Raw genomic sequence first — 18,898 nt, 5'->3', positions numbered from 1 at the left:
TCTAGACTGGAGACCCTTATGGTGTTGGAAGTAGGTTTTTAACAGTTTGTCTGGTAGGTATACAGCTAAGGCATTTTATTCCTTAAATAAAAAATAATAATATCGCTCATACATAGACTGTATAGGTAGATCTGTTTGGTACAAAAAATAATACAGTTAATGTCCTTGAAATGACATGTAATTTCAGAGTAGGTACCCCATTGAAGATGGGTATCTATTCGAAAACAATGTCGTTGTGTTTGTTAGTGATTCCTTTTGGCGCATCTCCAGACAGTTGGTATTTGCAAATAGGTTTAAACCAATATGAGTCGTCGGTAATATAAATTATAATTTGAGACGTCGCAACAATTACCGTGGCTCGTTACCACTGCAATTTACGGAGTCTGATGTGAAAACACACGGTTTTACTCGAATTTTCTAATAATAACTATAAAACTTTGGTATTTCTACATAACAACAAAGGATATTTAGATTTAAAAATACATATACCTATAACGTATAGAACTTCGTTAACCAATGTTACAATTCTGTAAATTTTGTAAGATATATATATATATATATATACAACGTGACCTTAGCCATTGGACAAACCCTGAAATCCCACTTAGGGTTACTTCTCAGAAATGCTCTAACGGTAATATTTTTTTAATTAGAACAAAAGATAAAAAAATAAATTATCTAACAAAAGTTATTTCCAATAATCGACAGCAAAAAGAAACATACTGTATTAATCATGCTTTTGACAATTTGTTTGAAAATGTGCGGCAATGTTGACATTTGTCAAAAGTCAGAATCTTAGTAATATCATAAATAAAAAAGATAAACAAAACGGTCGAAGAAGGTTTCATACTATTTATTACCTCAGGAGCTACTAACACATACAGGTTGCTCCAAAGTAAAAAAATCGTAATTTATTAATTGTTATGATACTTTGTATACTGGTTCTAAATACCCTAATGCATATACATTTCGGCTTTGTCCAATGCCTAGGGACACCCTGTATATGTATATATAATATATTATATCTTACTTATAATAATATAACAAAAACACTATTGAAATAAATGCAAACACGTCAATAACGAGAGTCGGACCAAGCTAACTCTGCTTTGCATTTACAATTACAAAGTGTAGCAATGTCATCCTTAATGTCGAATTTATAAAAAAATACATATAAAAAATACATTGTTAAAAATTGGGTAATGTACGGAACCCTTGGCATGCGAATCCGACTCGCACTTGACCGGTTTTTCTTAATATTAAGTGCAAATAAAAGAATAAACGAGGTCGTAATATTTGCATAACATAAATATTCTGAAAAATAATTATATATAAATCAATAAAATTATAAAATATAAAATAAATAATAATAATAATTATTATTCTCTTTATTCAATTAGGGTCTTAGGTTAGGGTTTTACAATGTGAGTATAAAAGTAAAATATAAAAACACTTACAAAACATAACAAAAATATATAAACACATTATAAAAAACCTAACCTAGGGTGCCGCCGGCAGCGGGGCAGGGTCCAAGCTGCCGGTGGTCAGGGCCGCAGAGTGAGGAATCGACGTACTATACGCGCCGTGTCCAAAATTACCGCCTTCTGCATCTGACCCTTGATCCAACCACCCAGCGAGAGTCTCTCTAGGTGTTGGTCGAGACTCTTCGCTATGAGACCGTTCGCTGACACGACTATAGGAACAATGATCGTCGAGTCAACATCCCACATAGCGGTTATCTCGTGGGCTAAGTCTAGGTACTTGCTGGACTTGTCCTTCTCGGCCTTCACGAGATTCTCATCATGGGGGATGGTGACGTCGACGAGCACGGTCCGGCGCTGCGATCGATCTATCAGCACGATGTCAGGCTTATTGGCTACAATAGTCCTGCCAGTGATGATAGATCGATCCCAATAGAGCGTGGCACGACCATTTTCGAGAACTGGCGCAGGTGAGTACTTGTAGTACGGCACTTCGCGGTCCACAAGGCCGTATAGGAGGGCAAGCTGCTGGTGAATAATTCTGGCTACGAGGTTATGTCTGTGCAAGTACTCGCCGTTAGCAAGATGAGAACAACCGGAGATAATATGCCTGAGTGACTCTCCGGGACGGCGGCATGCCCGACAAATGTCGACCGTACCGTCCTTCAGGATATATTTCCGATAGTTGTTCGTCATCATCACTTCGTCCGCAATTGCACAGGCAAAACCCTCGGTTTCTCCGAAGAGGTCCCCGAATCGTAACCAGTTCACCGACGCGAGCAGGTCCACATCGGGTCCCGTGAGGGCCTTGTAGAACCGCCCGTGTAGCTGCTTATCCTTCCATACCGCCTTGCGGTCCTCGGTGCTTAGTACTACAGGTTTGCGCCAGTTCTCGTTCGCCAAGGAGAGCGGCGTGAGGTTCCTGTCTACTGCCACCACATCACGATGCATCCCACACTCGTTGTTAAGGAAATAATTCCTGAGATTGTACACCTCGCGGTTGTGGAGATCCTTGGCGTTTAGGAAGCCTCGGCCTCCACACTTCCGTGGGATGTACAATCTCATAACTGACGAGCGTGGGTGTAGCATGCGATGTGTGGTGAGCAGTGACCGGACCCTCCGATCCAGGGCATCCAGCTCGGTCTGAGTCCACCTTAGTATGCCAAAGGAGTATGTGAGTAGAGGCATTACCCAGGCGTTGAAGGCGCGCACTTTGTTGCCTCCTGACAAAAGACTGTTGAGTACTTTTGTGAGCCGACTGAAAAAGCGCTCCTTCACCGACCGTCTAATACCTTCTTCCTCAATACCCAACGACTGTGACATGCCAAGGTATTTATAGGTTTCTGATTCAGAGATGGATCTGAAAGACATTGTCTCAGAAAGTTGTAAATTTGTTGAATTTACAACTTTCCCCCGCTGTACATGCATAACCGCACATTTATCGACACCAAACTCCATGTTGATGGCATTACTGAAGACTTCGGTAGTTTTCAGTAGCTCCACCAAGTCTTGGCTATTTGGTGCAAATAATTTGAGATCATCCATGTACAGAAGGTGAGAAATGACTTCACCCCCTCTCCGAAGCCGGCAACCTAGTTCTAAATCCTTCAGCAAGGTACTTAGAGGATTCAAAGCTAGGCAGAACCACAGAGGACTCAGACTATCACCCTGAAATATTCCTCGCTCAATCCTTATAAAATCCTGCGGGCCAGGGCTCCCATCCCCGCCTCCTGGTTGACGAAGGACTGTGGTCCATTGCCTCATACACGCGCTTAGAAAAGCTCTTAAAGCTGTATCAACTTTATACAGCTCTAAGACCCTCTCCAGCCATGAGTGAGGCACCGAATCATAGGCCTTCTTGTAGTCAATCCAGGCTGCTGAGAGGGCCCCCCTGTTCCGCCGGATTTGTTGGCAGATGGTCATGTCTATGAGGAGGAGCTCTTTAGTACCACGGGACCCAACCCTACATCCATTTTGAACAGAGGCCAAAATATTGTTTGCGACAATGTGCGCGTTGATTTTTGCTCTCAAAATGGATGTAAGGAGCTTGTAGAGTGTAGGCAAGCATGTGATGGGTCTGAAGTTCTTCGCTTCCGTGGTACTACCGGACTTATAGAGCAGGAAGGTGACACCAGTTGTTAAGGAAGGTGGGGGAGAACCAAGCTCGAGGGCTTGTTGAAATTGTGCTGCCAAGCAGGAGTGTGAGCATCGGAACCATTTTAGCCAGAAGTTGTGCAATCCATCCGGCCCAGGACTTTTCCAGTTCTGGGCCGTGCGAATGGCACAACTTACGTCATCGGGGCTGATGGTGACTGCCCCCATAGGCTCGATGGACTCGCACTCACGCTCGACAACACTCATCCAACTCCCCTCGGTGTGTCCGACAGGCACTGACCAGATGCTACGCCAGAAGTCATTCATGACAGTAGCCTCCGGTGGCTGCGAGTCGGACGCACGAGGGTTGGTTTCCTCCCACTTTCGGTACATCTTCCTTTGGTCACTCTGGAAAAGACGGTTCTGCTGGAATCGGTCCACACGCTCTCTGTAGCGGCGAATACGGTTTGCCCATGCATAGACTTTTTGCTTTAGAAAGTCGATGCGCTCCGTAATGTTGGCCATGTAGTCGCGGGGCCTGATATCCGTCCCCGCGAATGCCTGGTTTACAAAGCGCATTACTCGGGGGCGATTGTTGCCCCCCCTGAAGCAGATCAGCTTTGCGATAAGAGTCCTAAAAGAGCTGATACGTCGCTCGATCCGTATTTGCCATGCGGGGGCACCCCCGGCGGTCCTAGGTGCACGTTCAGAGTCCGGAAACTTGACTCGTGCAACACGGCACGCCGCGATGGCTCCGCAATACATGATCGCGTGCGTATCATCTAAATCTTTACTAGTCCGCAAATATGGCTCTAGTAAAGCGTTTAGGGCTCCCATTAGCGCTAGATTGTGTCTATTCATAGGCAAACGTGGTAATCGTGGCCTAGTATTGGGTGTGGAGCGATACTGCGTAATCGCCTCATCCAAAGTCCTCCTCAGTTGCTCATTGGCTGTACTACTCACACTCTGCGCGAACTCCTCCTCGTCGGCACAGAGATCTACCCGCGGCGCCTCCGGTGCCTGGTCGGGTGCCGGCACCGGATCCGGCGATGTGGCGGGCGGGTCTCGCACCGAGGTGGAAGCTGCGCGAGTAGAGAGAGCCTCCAGGCGAAGCCGATCAAGTGTCGAGTCATCCAACCGCTTGAGCCGCTGGATGACTCGCACCTGATCCGATAGCCGTTGCGCAGTCACGTCGATGGTTGGTTCGAGGGCCTGAAACAGTGGAAGCATTCGAACACGGTACGCGCATAAGTCGGTTCCCCCCTCTGTAGCCCCATAGTAGGCGCGCATGACGTTCTCATTCATGGTTTGAGACCATCTCATGCGACGCACTACACCACCGGCAGCGGGAGCCGTGGGCGGAGCAAGATGTCCCGCAGGCCCCAAGCGTGCCGGCAGCGGTGGCCGCCCGCGTCGCGCTGGTGGTCGTGGCGGCGGCGGCGGCGGCCCGAACTCGTCGCTCGACTCGCTGGTATCGGGCGCAGTGGCGAATTCGTCGCCCGATGATGATTGTGACGAGACGGACGAGACGGGCGAGGGTGGTGGGCGTGCGTTGGCTGTGGTAGACGCTAGTGAACGCGCTTTACTTCGTGTAATCATTTTCCTTTGTCTGTCATTCGACCATTGTTTGTCGGCTAGTTTCGTACAGTTACAATTTTTGCGGTCACGTATCCTTTTGCGAAGTGTCGCATTATTGTGAAGGTAACTTATCCACAAAAAAAATCAACTAAAATGTAATAAAAGCCAGTAAAAACATATTTGATCGCATATAAAAGGAAAATTTAGTAAAAAACGCGTCTGACGTTGACGGCGTCAAGTTTTTTTTTTATTATTATTATTATTATTGCCCGCAGGGCAGCTTGTGGCGAGCTGTTGGGAAGTAACGACCCCACGGACCCGAGTGCTCCCGAGAGTCGGTCAGGGTCTCCGTCTCCGGCGTGTCTTCGTCGGTCGGAGTGGACCCCAAGGGGACCCGCAGGACTCTCAGCTCTGGCTTGCCTTAATTGGCCGTCCAGAGAGGAGTCGTTAGAGCTATATGCTCCAGGGGTGGAAGTGAAAGATGCATAAGACGCGAGTTGGCACAGTGGCTGCTAACAGCCACTGGGTAGAAAGCGGCGCACACCTCTCGACACCCCTGAGCCGCTCACACCGATGTTGCTCCTGGTCGTCTTGGCGACGGCAGTTTCAGGGGCCCATCTAGTGCGCGGCAAGTCACCACCTGCCTCGATAACTTGTGTGAACATTGTTATGGCAGGTGTCCGTACGTCTTTGTAATAACCCAGTCTCATAGTCCACCCAAACTTCAATCCATAGACCGGTATACTGTTCTCTTTTTCTACAATAGTCCCAATGCCTGCTGAGACCGGTTCATGGGTGTCTATTGTAGCACCTGTGAACGGGTTCCAGCAGGCGTTCTACATGACATAAAAGCTCTCCAAGGGGCCTCTACGTGTTGGATCTGTGTCCCCACGCAAGCCTATCAAAAAGCCGGGATTATAGGCCCGTGATATCCAAGGAGATACAAATAATAATTATTTTATAATTATAAATTATAAAATATTATGAATCAATACAATTTGGCTCTTGAAAATCAGAATCCAACAACACAGTTTATCTATAGGTATGTGCAAACATGATTGCCACGTTTTTGATCCCCAAACTTGTAACAAAATGAGTTAGTAATTGCTACCAAGATTTCAATTCCACTGCAGCTATAATTATTAAAGCTGCAGTGGAATTGAAATCTTTGATTAACTTTATTCTAAAAACAAAAAAAAAATATATAAAAAAATAAAAATACAAAAACTTTTTGAAATCACTCGCCTGCGCATTTTCATCGTACAGTCAACTGTAAAAATATGGGTGTCCAAATCATCCCAAAAATATGTCCCATAACTCTTATGTCAGTGAATTAAGAACTATGGGACATATTTTTGAGTAAGTTGTCTACACCCATATTTAATTTTAATTACAGCTGACTGTACATAATAATGGGGCGAGCGAGGTGTACAGCGAAGTGCGACTAATACAACATATGGGTACCTAGTCAAAAACGAAAATTTCACATTAAAAAATTTAAATACAATTTTGTTTAAAACCATCAAATTACAAAATAACCTAAATTATTCAAAGCCCTTTTCCAACATTTCAGAACACTATACAATAAGCACGCTGCATACGCAACACACACAAATAGCCCGACGGGCAGCGACCCCAATGCCACACGTCCGTAATTAAAAATAAACTTACCGGGCACATGCTTCGCGTAACCCCGTAATGTGGCGACGTGTCATCTAAACTTTATGCGTATCGGTTTCACACTGTCAATCATCGCAAACGCGGATCGGGCACCGTCATTATCAGGGGGCCGATTTTTGAATTTCGATCGCTCGATTTCGTCACTCCAAAATCGGTGGAAAACGGCGAAATGCAAATTTTTGAAATACGAGCGATCGAAATTTGGAATCTAGTGGTATTGACCACTCGATTTCAATTCTATTAGTGGAATTTAAACGCCTAGTAGTGGAGATATCATTTAACGAAATACACGAAATCGAGTGGTCGAATTTCAAAAATCGGCCCCCAGGGCATTTTCTCTTAAAAGTGTACCATTTACTTTTTTCGAATATCCATAAATTTTTGGGTTAGGTATTTCTACTCAGAATCACGAGGACTAGAGATTTAAAAAGAAAAAGAAAATGTGTCCCCAAAAATATGTCAGTTTTATGACCCATTTTCACATACATTTTGTATGGACCGTCACAAATGACACCCAAAATTACGAAATGTATGAAAAATGTGGACACTTTTTTTCTTTGTCTCATTTTATTCTGAGTCTAAATAACCCAAAAGTTGGTGATTTTTCGAAAAAAAGTAATAGGTACCATTTTTTCTGAAAACCTCCATCAATGACATTACTTTTAAGAAATAACACTACTATTATCAGTGTGGGTACTTATTGGAATGATAATGCATAATGGAACGCAGAAATAACAACATTAAGTACCTACACAAATTAGTAATTTATACTCAGTAGTATACCTTTAACTTTAACCTTTGTACTAAGTAGGATTGGGATACGAGGTTTCCGAAAGTTTAATTGGTGTTTTTATCATCCAGTTGACAACTTACAACACAAAAAGGAATGATAAAATTTAGCCTGTTACCCAAACACCGACCAGAACGTTAATCCGCGGAGACTAATGTACCAACAGCTACATTCTTACATTCTACAGGTTTACGAATTGACAGTTAAAGTGGACGTTGGTACATATATAGACCACGATCGTTTTTTTTTTAGATATATTACGATAGTGGACGACAGCTTCTCCATACAAACATAGTCCCGATTTTCCTCCCTGAATATTGACATTATGATCCTGATTTTTGACGACCGGTCTGGCCTAGTGGATAGTGACCCTGCCTGCGAAGCCGATGGTCCTGGGTTCGAATCCCAGTAAGGGCATTTATTTGTGTGATGAACACTAATATTTGTTCCTGAGTCATGGGTGTTTTCTATGTATATGAGTATGTATTTATCTATATAAGTAGGTATATCGTCGCCTAGCACCCATAGTAGGCCAAGAAAGGTACGCTCGGCTAGTATGGCGGAATGGAAATAATTAGTAATAGCTGAAATTTTCGGTGTATGGGACAGATAATAAATCTAGTGATTACGTCGACGCATAATCCAAATAAATATATTACATTTAGGTATTTAAAAAAAAATGTAAAAATATAAAAAATCACAGAAAGTTTGTAAAAAATATTAATAACATTTTTTAAATTTATACTCATAGAGAAATATTTGCTTTATGACATTAAGCATGAATCACACAAAAAATAATTCTGTATCCTACATTTAAAGTAAGTAACCTACGGTTATTATTAAATTCAGTATATTTCCGTCCTCAAAAATGGTAATAGGCTATTTTTTCTCTCATTATTTCCAAATTACAATAAGTACAAGCGTTGCAATTTAATCGTACACTAAATAATACCGTATGGGAGGTTTTATGGGGTTGTGCATTAATTGCCTGGTTAAAAATGGTAATAGATCAATATCATATGGGATTTTTATTATGAGTTTTCCTTCATCGAATACTGTAAAAATCGGCTTGAAATATGATTCGTAACACAAAAAACCATCAAAAACGTTATCGTTGCTTTAAAGTTGCCGCGCACGAGCCAGCGAGCTAACGCGATTGGTCGTTGCATGGAGCGGGGCGACGGAACGATGAAACTTCCATCGCCCCGAGCGCGAATATTTAAAAAAGTATTTAGTATATTTACTATTTACTCGGTCAAAACATATGTACCAGTGAACGTAAAAAATATGGGAGACTAGATTCGAACTAATTATCAGCTTTAATCTGGGCAAGAGTGCTGTAAATAAGAAAGTAAATTTTACGTAATTGCAGGCTTTCCGTCTTTGCGTGCGCGTTAAATTTAATACAATAATAGGCCAATTATATAGGGCTATTATACTGACACACACCCAATTTGATAGCAGAAAAAGACGCGAAATTAAAATTTTCTTAGGGAAATCAAATCTTCGCGCCTATAAGTTTAAACTTTAGGTTTCAATAGCGGTCATTTAAGTACCACCCCTCACCACTAAAATGTAATTATCAAAAGCGACAGTTGCTAATGTTCCCCAAAGTAAGCATTTCTAGTTAATGCTGCAATACAGTGGTACCGGGCACCTTGCGACGCAAGGCCGAGCAGGAATCGCAAACCTTAAAATATTTGCACTAATTAATTGAGTTAGGATTTTGTTAGTACTCTTTAATTGAATAGCAAAAAATATAAGTTATGCATTAGAAATACCGTTTTTATTCGATTTTTAATTAAGTAATTATTGTTAAACTTATTTTTACCGTGTGGTGTCGGTTAAAATTTCACTAGTAACATCATTTGGCGACTAGGGCAATAAAAGTCGACACCACAACCAACAAATTAACAAACAACAATAACCAACAAATTAACAAACAACAAAAATTTGCAGTAATATTCCAAAACTCGACTGAACGCAAGCGCACCGAACCGTGTCGCTCCCCTGACGCGACTCAGTGTCATAAAACGTAAGGCCGTGGTATTAACGACAGCGGATAGCTGAGCGGCGAGCGGTGACTGCAGGCGGCAATAAGGTGTTCAGTTAATGTTTTTATAATTTGAAATGACTTCGTTTCCATGTAGAAATAACCAAACAGACTTTAGAAGCATTTAATATTTTATTTGTGGCCGTATAAATTATGTTTTATTGGTAAATTAACTACAATTATTCATATTTGTGGATAAAACAATATACATACTATAATTAATACTAAATTAACATTAAATAAATACATTATTTATGACATAAAAATACATTGCGCGTATTTAACTACTTAGCACTGTTTAATTACGATACTTGCAAGCAAGTAGTAAAGTATATGGCTCCATCCTATCCTGTACCACGATATACAAGCGATAACATTTTTGCGACAGTTTTGTATAGATAATGGATTTGTCGCTAGAAAATTACGATATCGAGATAAAAGTCAGGTCTCTGAGCGCTATTGAAACCTAACACTATACATGTTTTAAATTTGCCGCGCTTTTTCTAGTCAAGCTGAATGTGTTTCACTATAGAATAGTAATCGAATTGGTTCAGATTTAACGTTTAATGCATATAAATAACATAATTAGTAAATAACATAATTAGTAAATAACATAATTTTGGACTAAGTACATTATACATACCTACATGACATCAGGCTATGGTTTGGCGCACCGTGACCCTGAACTGCGCGGTAATGTGTTACGGCTGTTAAGTGAAGTCCAGACGGGATGATCAAATCGACCGATTTGATCAGAAATGAAATTGGGGTCAATCTCCAAATTAAGCAACAATTAAACAACTGTACCGATATTTGGAACCTCAGAATAATATACCCGGCCGGATACCGGATAGTAACTTTACTTGATTTCAGAGTAAACAAATTGGATTTAAGAAACAGTCACGGTCATATTGTACATTACTCGTTTATTATTTCAAAACAATTTAAACATCCACTCACTTGCACGCGTAGGTACCTACTCATTTCGAACATAGAAATGAGTCCGCGCCAATGTTCACCACGAAACAGGTTAAAAGTTAAAACCTGCATAATGCGCACCTAAAAACCGAAATGTAGGTATTGTTAAATTTAGTTTGTAGTTAATTAGTTTTTTGGTGTAAGTGTATGAACCAAGGTCTGAAATAAATGATTTTTTATTTTTTTTATTGTTCCGCCGGCCGAAGATTCGGCGGTCGGATACCGAATATTTGGCCGACGGTCGGGCCGAATATCCGGTATCCGACCAAACAACTATCCATTGCATTTCTAATTGAGAGTGGCAACACTATCGTAGGTCGTATTGCCCTTTTCTAGCATATACGTCCCTCGCTCCTACACTCCCACCACACAGGCAGGTTGCTTTGTCAGTTATACAAGGCAAATTTTCAAGTCATTGGCATGCTGTTTTTCCATCTGGAAGGTCGTGAAGCTAAACTGCTGGTGAGTTTTTGAATTTGTACCTCAGTTTAGCTGACTATATTGAAATAGTTATTTATTTTACAAGGGGGCAAAGTTGTTGTTTAACCGCTCGTGCTAATATTGATACTTGAGCAAGTAAAACATTCGAAACATGGAATCTTGAGCGTTGCGAGGGTTTCAAAGCACGAGGGTTAAACAAAATTTGCCCCAAGTGAAACACAAAATGTTTCACCACACCAACCCGAAGCAAATATTAAATGTAAAAATATCATACAAAATCAAATACAAATGAATTTTATTAAATATTTATGATTTAAAAGTCAATTCTACCAGCAAACATAAGAAAACAACTCAAAATTTGCATTTGATTCCTTTGCCTCACTTGTGAATAAAATGAAACTTTGCTCTCAGTCTTTGAAGTGCAAAGTAAGCCTTTCCGAGCTGGTGTGAAATAAATAATTAAATTTTTCACGCCACTGTTCGGAAATGTGGCAATAGATGGTCTAAAACCAAGCTGGAAAGTAGGCAATAGCTGTAGCACTTGAACCACCACTACTACACTCGCGTGCAAAAGTATTGCATCACTTTGCATTTTTTCGTCCGCACCCAATATCTTTGTAATTCTATACCCGATTCTGAAAATTTTGGTATCAACTGAAAGCTTATAACGTATGTAACGCATTAGAAAAATGGTAAATTCAATGAAATTTCGAATCTGAAGACTATAAAAAATCATAAAACTGAAAGTAGTCGCATAATGCTCCAAAAATAAATCCGGAAACTTGAGAATAAAAGTCATTTTTTTAATACAATATCGTTTATTATTATTAAATTAATACTTGGTATTGCCACCTACAGGCCTCCTTTCACAAACCAAGTGGTTTTTCATAGACGTAATTAATTTTCTAATGTGATCATGAGGAATAGCGTCCCACTCCTCCAGCAAGGCTCCCTTCAACTCCTCAACATTGACCAGGGCAGGATTCCGCTTTCGAACCCTCCTTTTTAGGTAGTCCCACACGTGTTCAATGGGGTTAAGGTCCGGGCTCATCGCTGGCCAGTCCATTGTGTCGATGCCCACTTCGAGAAGGTAGGCTGCGGTGGCCCTAGCGGTATGACACGGGACATTATCCTGCATTAGGATGAACCCCTCATCAAAAATACCGGCATAAGGAACAACATGTTCCTCCAGGATATCAGTGATGTACTTGGCAGCGGTCAATCCACTGTCACGGCCCCCGCCAGGCACGAAAACCAGTTCTGTCCGCCCGTCGTAGGAAATGCCGCCCCAGAACATTACGGATCCACCGCCATAGGCGACCCTTTCGGAGAAGAAACATTGAGCGAACTGTTCTTCTGGCCTTCTGTAGACTCTTCCTTTTCGGTCACATCCATTCAAACACATTCTGCACTCTTTCAAGAAGAGAACTGGGGTTCATTGCTCAATGGTCCAGTCCTTGTGATTTTCAGTAAACTCTCTTTAGGCTGTACGGTGTCGCGCCAGCAATCTGGGCACCGCTGCGGGCCTCCTGGGTGTCAAGTTCGCTTTCTTAAGTCTTCTTCTTATTGTCTACTCACTGGCAGCCACTCCTCGTACCTCACGCAGACGCTGCTGGATGGCAATGCTGGTCTGGTGTCGATCTCGGAGAGATGTTGTGACAAAGAAGCGGTCGTCCCTCTGTGATGTACACTCTCTGCGGCCGCTTCTTGGTCTTGAAGTAAAGGATCCAGTCCCCTGGAACCTCTGGTAAACTCTGCAAACTGCAGATTGGCTTAAATTCAGCTCGGCAGCTACTGAACGTTGGCTACGCCCCGCTTGCAGGGGCTGGATGATTTGGCGGACTTCAGCTTCAGTGGTTTCCATTTTTCCAGGTCTTTTTCACGGGAAAATACGCGGAGATATGTATCGATCGACTTCTGATAAGTGACTGATAACAACCCCTTCTCTACCCCCGTTTTATAAGGGTCAAGGGTAACGCAACTCGTGCGCGTGATAACGTGAAACCGCTCACAAATCGGGAAAATGCCGATAATTTGAAAAATACTGGGCCGATTTCCATGTTTTTTTACTTTTCGTAAAGCTAAAACTTCAAGGAACATGATTACATTAAAATAATTTAGAGAAATTAACCAGTTTACAAATATATTGGATGCGGACGAAAAAATGCAAAGTGATGCAATACTTTTGCACGCGAGTGTACAATGTTTCATTATTATCATCATCTGTCATTGGTGACAGTTCGCTACAGCAATGAGTATAATTTAAAACATAAAAATCAATAAAAGGTCTTTTTTGGCGCAACTTTTTCCTTCAAAAATAAATTTAGGTTATTTATAGGACCAATTTCTTGTTTAAAAAAAACGAAATGTCAAACTATTCATTCATTCAGTCAGTTCATTCGATTCACGCTTAAGGCGTTTTTTACTTTTGTAGCTGTTTGTGGTTTTTTTAGCAAAAACGCTTCTAAGTTTAGAGTCCGTTTGAAGCAAACAACATAAAAACGCCTCTTAAATGTGATAAAAAAGAAAAAAGGCGGGATCGGAAAATTCTCACCGAATTGGATAGTACTATAAAATATAAGAAACACGTATCTACGCTCGCTATAAAAATGAGTTCTTCTAGTGAAGAAAATGATATTCTTACGCTGACGCCTACCGAAATTCAAGAGACAGTACAGGCAGTGGCTAGTAATTTGCTACCAGAGAAATCGCGGGCTAGTACTTATAGTTATCCAAATGTTTCCTTATTTCCTCGCAGTAGTCGTGAAAAGCACTATGTAATGCCTCGGCCGGAAACGCTAAAGATGGAGTCGTATTATTCGAGGGCCTCCACCAACGTGTCGGCCCTCAAACTCACTCGTCCATCTTTTAGCGGTTTTCCGTCCTCTCCTACAATGTACTATAGTTGTCCGTTAAATTATCTAGCAAATAAAAACGATCCGGAATAGTGATGTGAAAGTGCAAGAGGATATTAGAAAGAGAGATGCCTAAGAGTAGCATACCATAATGAATACATGTGTCTTAGCTGTATATTGTATTGTTATAAATAATGTTAAAAATGCTTTATGTTGTTAATGTGTTCCAAATTGTGCTGCTTTGGCATTAGCTGTAAGGTGCAATTTGTTATTTGAATTAATAAATAAATACAATAAGTGTTAATTTTACAAAATGTACCTATCAAATTGTATACTTTACTAAATATCTCTCTCCTCACAGGTGTTACAATAAAGGGTGTGTACTACATTATTAATTAAACACTCATAATATAATTATATTACATACACATAATAAGTATATCATAGGATATGTATATCATATGATGTTGGGACTGTCAATGGGTATGAAGCCAGAATAGACTTGTTGGTGGACAAATATTGCAGCAAGAGGCCATATAGATGTACCATGGAAGATAAAAAAGAGATAGAAGAGCAAATTGGAAAGTTACTCGATAATAAGTTAATAGAGGAAAATTAATTGAAAGACACAATGTATACTTAAAAATGGGTAGAAGAAGAGGGAAAATTATTTTGTCAGAGGAATTTAGTATAAAACTTATGAAATCTATACATGCTGACCTAGGTCATATTGGAATAGGATAAATGCAGAAGACAATTAGCCTATTTTATGCAGCTAAAAACTTGATACAAAACATAAAATCAGTGTGCACCGACTGTGAAGTTTGCATTAAAAATAAGTCGAGAGGACACAATAAATATGGATTTATGTCACAGCTGGGCCCAGCTACCAAACCATTCGAAATCATGTCTATAGACACCATTGGAGGTTTTGGTGGTTCAAGATCTTCAAAGAAATACCTGCTCCTGTATTAGAACCTAATGAAAATACTGAGGAACAATATACCTTTGATATTTACAGCAGTAGACTCACCTTTCTCCAATGGTTTGAACGAGAGACTGAATCAGACATTGGTGAATAAAATAAGGTGTAGAATGAATGAGAAAGGCAACAAAAGAGCTTGGACAACAGTAGCTCACGAATGTGTAAAGAACTATAATGAAACCAACCATTCAGTAACCCGTTTCTCTCCTAGTTATCTTCTAAACGGTACAGATGTCACGTTATTACCAAAGGAACTAAAGGAGGGGGGGAGATGTAAAAAAATAAACGATATCGTTTACCTTTTTAAATGTGGCCACACTTTGCTTTGACCTGTCAATGTCATGTCATACGTCAAAGGTGGGAAGTGAGGTTATGGAGATTGCAATGCCGCTTTAAATTTCCGGTTCCGACCTGTCAAAAGTACGACGTGTGATTGCAAGTCTCCTGGAATTTTAATCTAAAGTGCAGCAACTTCTAAGAATCTGGCGAAAATATTACGTAAAAATACAAATCCATCTACCTAAAGCTGAATTAAAGTGTTTTCAGTGACAAATACAAGTGATTAGTGCAAGAAAACAGTGAAATACGAACAAGAACCGTATATATAAGTATAACAGTCACTACGTATAGATTGTCGAAGATTGACGTTTGACAGCTGGGGCTGCTACACGAAAATAACATAGACTTCCGACAGCTGTCAAAACATTACCTACCTACCCACAGTTTCAGTTATAAGACTTCACAAGTGTAAACAAAATGGAAAACCAAATTATGGACACTATCATGGCGAAACTTGAAGAGCAGTTTAAAAAACAAACAGAAAGCATTACAAAATCCATCACTGACAATATTTCTGCCACTATAGACGCTAAATTAAAACCACTTTTGGCGGAAAATCAAGAACTGAAAAAAGAGGTTGTTACCCTGAAAACGAAGATAAAGTATATGGAATTACAGCAAAAGAAAAATAATATAATAATATATGGGTTAGAAGAATCGGAGAGTAACCACACGCAACTTCTGGAGAAAGTTTTAGAAACCCTTAATACTGCAAATGAGAAAGCAGACATAGAGAAATGGGACAAATGGGAAATAAGCAATGTTCGTAGACTAGGGAAGCCTGTCAAAGATAAACATAGGCCTATCCTTATTTCTGTAACCCTTGCATGGAGAAAATTTGAACTGTTTAAAAACAAGAAACTTCTACCAAAAAATGTTTATGTCAGCGAAGATTATCCTAAAGACATTTTGAACAAAAGGAAAGAACTTATAGCACAACAACAGGAAGAGATAAAAAAGGGAAAGCAGGCATACATTCGCTTTGACAAGTTGATTATAACAGACACGCCTGGAAATACTCGCGAAAAAAGGAAGCGTGTTAGTACTGTTTCACCCCAGAATCAGGACAAACCTGGGCAGCCAGAAGTAAGGGAGGAGCCCAAGAGGATGAACAGGAATAGCATGAAAGACTACCTAGTAAGACCAATGGCTGAACCCACACCTGGACCATCTTCAAAAAACCGGGCAAGTGCGAGTCGGACTCGCGCACGAAGGGTTCCGTACCATAATGCAAAAAAAAAAAAACTAAAAAAAGCAAAAAAAAAACGGTCACCCATCCAAGTACTGACCACTCCCGACGTTGCTTAACTTTGGTCAAAAATCACGTTTGTTGTATGGGAGCCCCATTTAAATCTTTATTTTATTCTGTTTTTAGTATTTGTTGTTATAGCGGCAACAGAAATACATCATCTGTGAAAATTTCAACTGTCTAGCTATCACGGTTCGTGAGATACAGCCTGGTGACAGACGGACGGACGGACGGACGGACGGACGGACGGACGGACGGACGGACGGACAGCGAAGTCTTAGTAATAGGGTCCCGTTTTACCCTTTGGGTACGGAACCCTAAAAACTAACAAGTAACAACAAAAACCGGAAATCAAAATCAAAACAACCAACTGATCACAAAGAAAAACAACAAAAACAACCTCCCCCAAGCCGGCTGGTCCCCGTGGGGGAAAACGACCAACACCCTCCATTTAAGAAAAAGAAATAAACAACAACAACATATAAAACAACAACAACAACATAAAGATTGGAGGAGGCCTTTGCCACCTGGCAAACGGACACACAAAAAAAAAAAGGAATTAGGGAAATATATGAACCAGAAATGTATTGTCCGAGTAAAAAGGCTAAATAAAATAAAAAAATAAATAACCTATCAAATTATATACTTTACTAAATATCTCTCTCCTCACAGGTGTTACAATAAAGGGTGTGTACTACATTATTAATTAAACACTCATAATATAATTATATTACATACACATAATAAGTATATCATAGGATATGTATAATCACATTGGTTTGGCGTCTTCCCACCACCAGGCGATAACAAACATGTTTCAATATTATTCTTAGGTTCCGAATATCGGTACAGCTGTTTAATGACAGCATTTACACAAAAATAAAACGCTAATTAAATAACTTATCATATTCGGAACTACAGATGCAACGGATAGTTGTTTGGCCGCATACAGGATACGGGAGGTACGGCCTGACCATAGGCCGAATATTCAGTATTCAGCCGCCGAATATTCGGCCGGCGGAAATATTCAGGTTTTTCAGGTGCGCATTGTGGAAGTTTTGGCCTGTTTCGTAATGAACTTTCGCGCGGTATATAGGTCTATCACTAGGTACGAAATTAGTGCGCGAGCTAGTGAATGGAACGTTTAAATTGTTTTAAAATAATAATCGAGTACGATTATATTCCGATATCAAGCATAGTTATTTAGTACCCTTATTTTAGTATCCGGTATCCGTCCGGATATTAAAATAAGGGCGAGATAGGATACCGGATAGTAACCGAATATCCGGTGCATCTCTATTCGGAACCTAAATTTTTAATCCTGCATGGTGCAAATATGTATAATATTGAGACAATGACTTGAAAATTTGTCTTGTATAACTGACAAAGCAACCTGCCTGTGTGGTAGGAGTGTGGGGTAGAGAGGGAGGTATATGCTAGAAAAAGACAATACGACCTAGGGGCTGTCCATACATGACGTCATCTATTAGAAGACCATAATTTACAAATAAATTTACAGAAAACTAACCTAATACAATTTAGACCTCATCAAAAAATAGATTTAAAAATTGATTATCATTTCAGAAATTGCAAATTAGAACTTAAAAGCACCAGCTCATTACTCGGTTTAGAAATTGACGAACACATAAACTGGAAAGCGCACACTGATAAAATAGCTGCTAAATTATCCAGTTTTGCGTACGCTCTCCGACAAATAAAATTAAACACGGACCTAAAAACTGCGGTATGTGCCTATCATGCTTTTGCCCAAGCATGGCTGCAGTATGGAATAATACTGTGGGGCAATAGCGTAAATGTTAAAGATCTCTTCATTCTACAAAAGAGATGTATAAGGATACTTGTAAATAAAAGAGATGAGGAAAGTTGCAAGCCTTACTTTCTTAAATTAAAAATTTTAACACTTACAGCCTTGTATATTTTAGAAACTTGCAAATTTGTTCGAAAAAATAATGATCTTTTTGATGAAAATAAATACCAAAGTTCAGAAACATATAACTTGCGCCACCGAAATAGAACCTTTGTGAGTGCCCCTGTTACGCTGCAAATGTACAATAAAGGTCCGCATGCAATGTCTATAAAAATCTTTAATAAAATTCCCCAACATATCTTAAACGAAAAAAAATTCACAACTATTATAAAAAAACTAAAGTCCTACTTATTGCATTTATGCCCATACTCCATGCAGGATTTCTTCGAAGATCAAGCTTAGTCTCGATTATGTGATGTGAATGATGTGATGTAGGTATAATGTGATGAGTGCAATATAGAACTTGTATAATAATGATAAATGTTAAGATAGTCTTCCTTTTGTAGTTGTAAGCCAATATTCACCCACTGGGTAAGAATATGTACAT

General features: G+C 40.2%; 1 protein-coding gene across 2 annotated transcripts in view; it reads right to left on the bottom strand.

The window, feature by feature from the left end:
- The window catches only part of LOC134791706 (coiled-coil domain-containing protein 96-like), a 79,088-nt gene that overhangs the window by 37,647 nt on the left and 22,543 nt on the right, over nt 1-18,898 (bottom strand). The gene's annotated exons all lie outside the window — the stretch shown is intronic.

This window comes from Cydia splendana, chromosome 6 (assembly GCF_910591565.1).
Source record: "Cydia splendana chromosome 6, ilCydSple1.2, whole genome shotgun sequence".
NCBI lineage: Eukaryota > Metazoa > Arthropoda > Insecta > Lepidoptera > Tortricidae > Cydia > Cydia splendana.
This window is presented reverse-complemented; position numbering and strand designations above follow the sequence as displayed.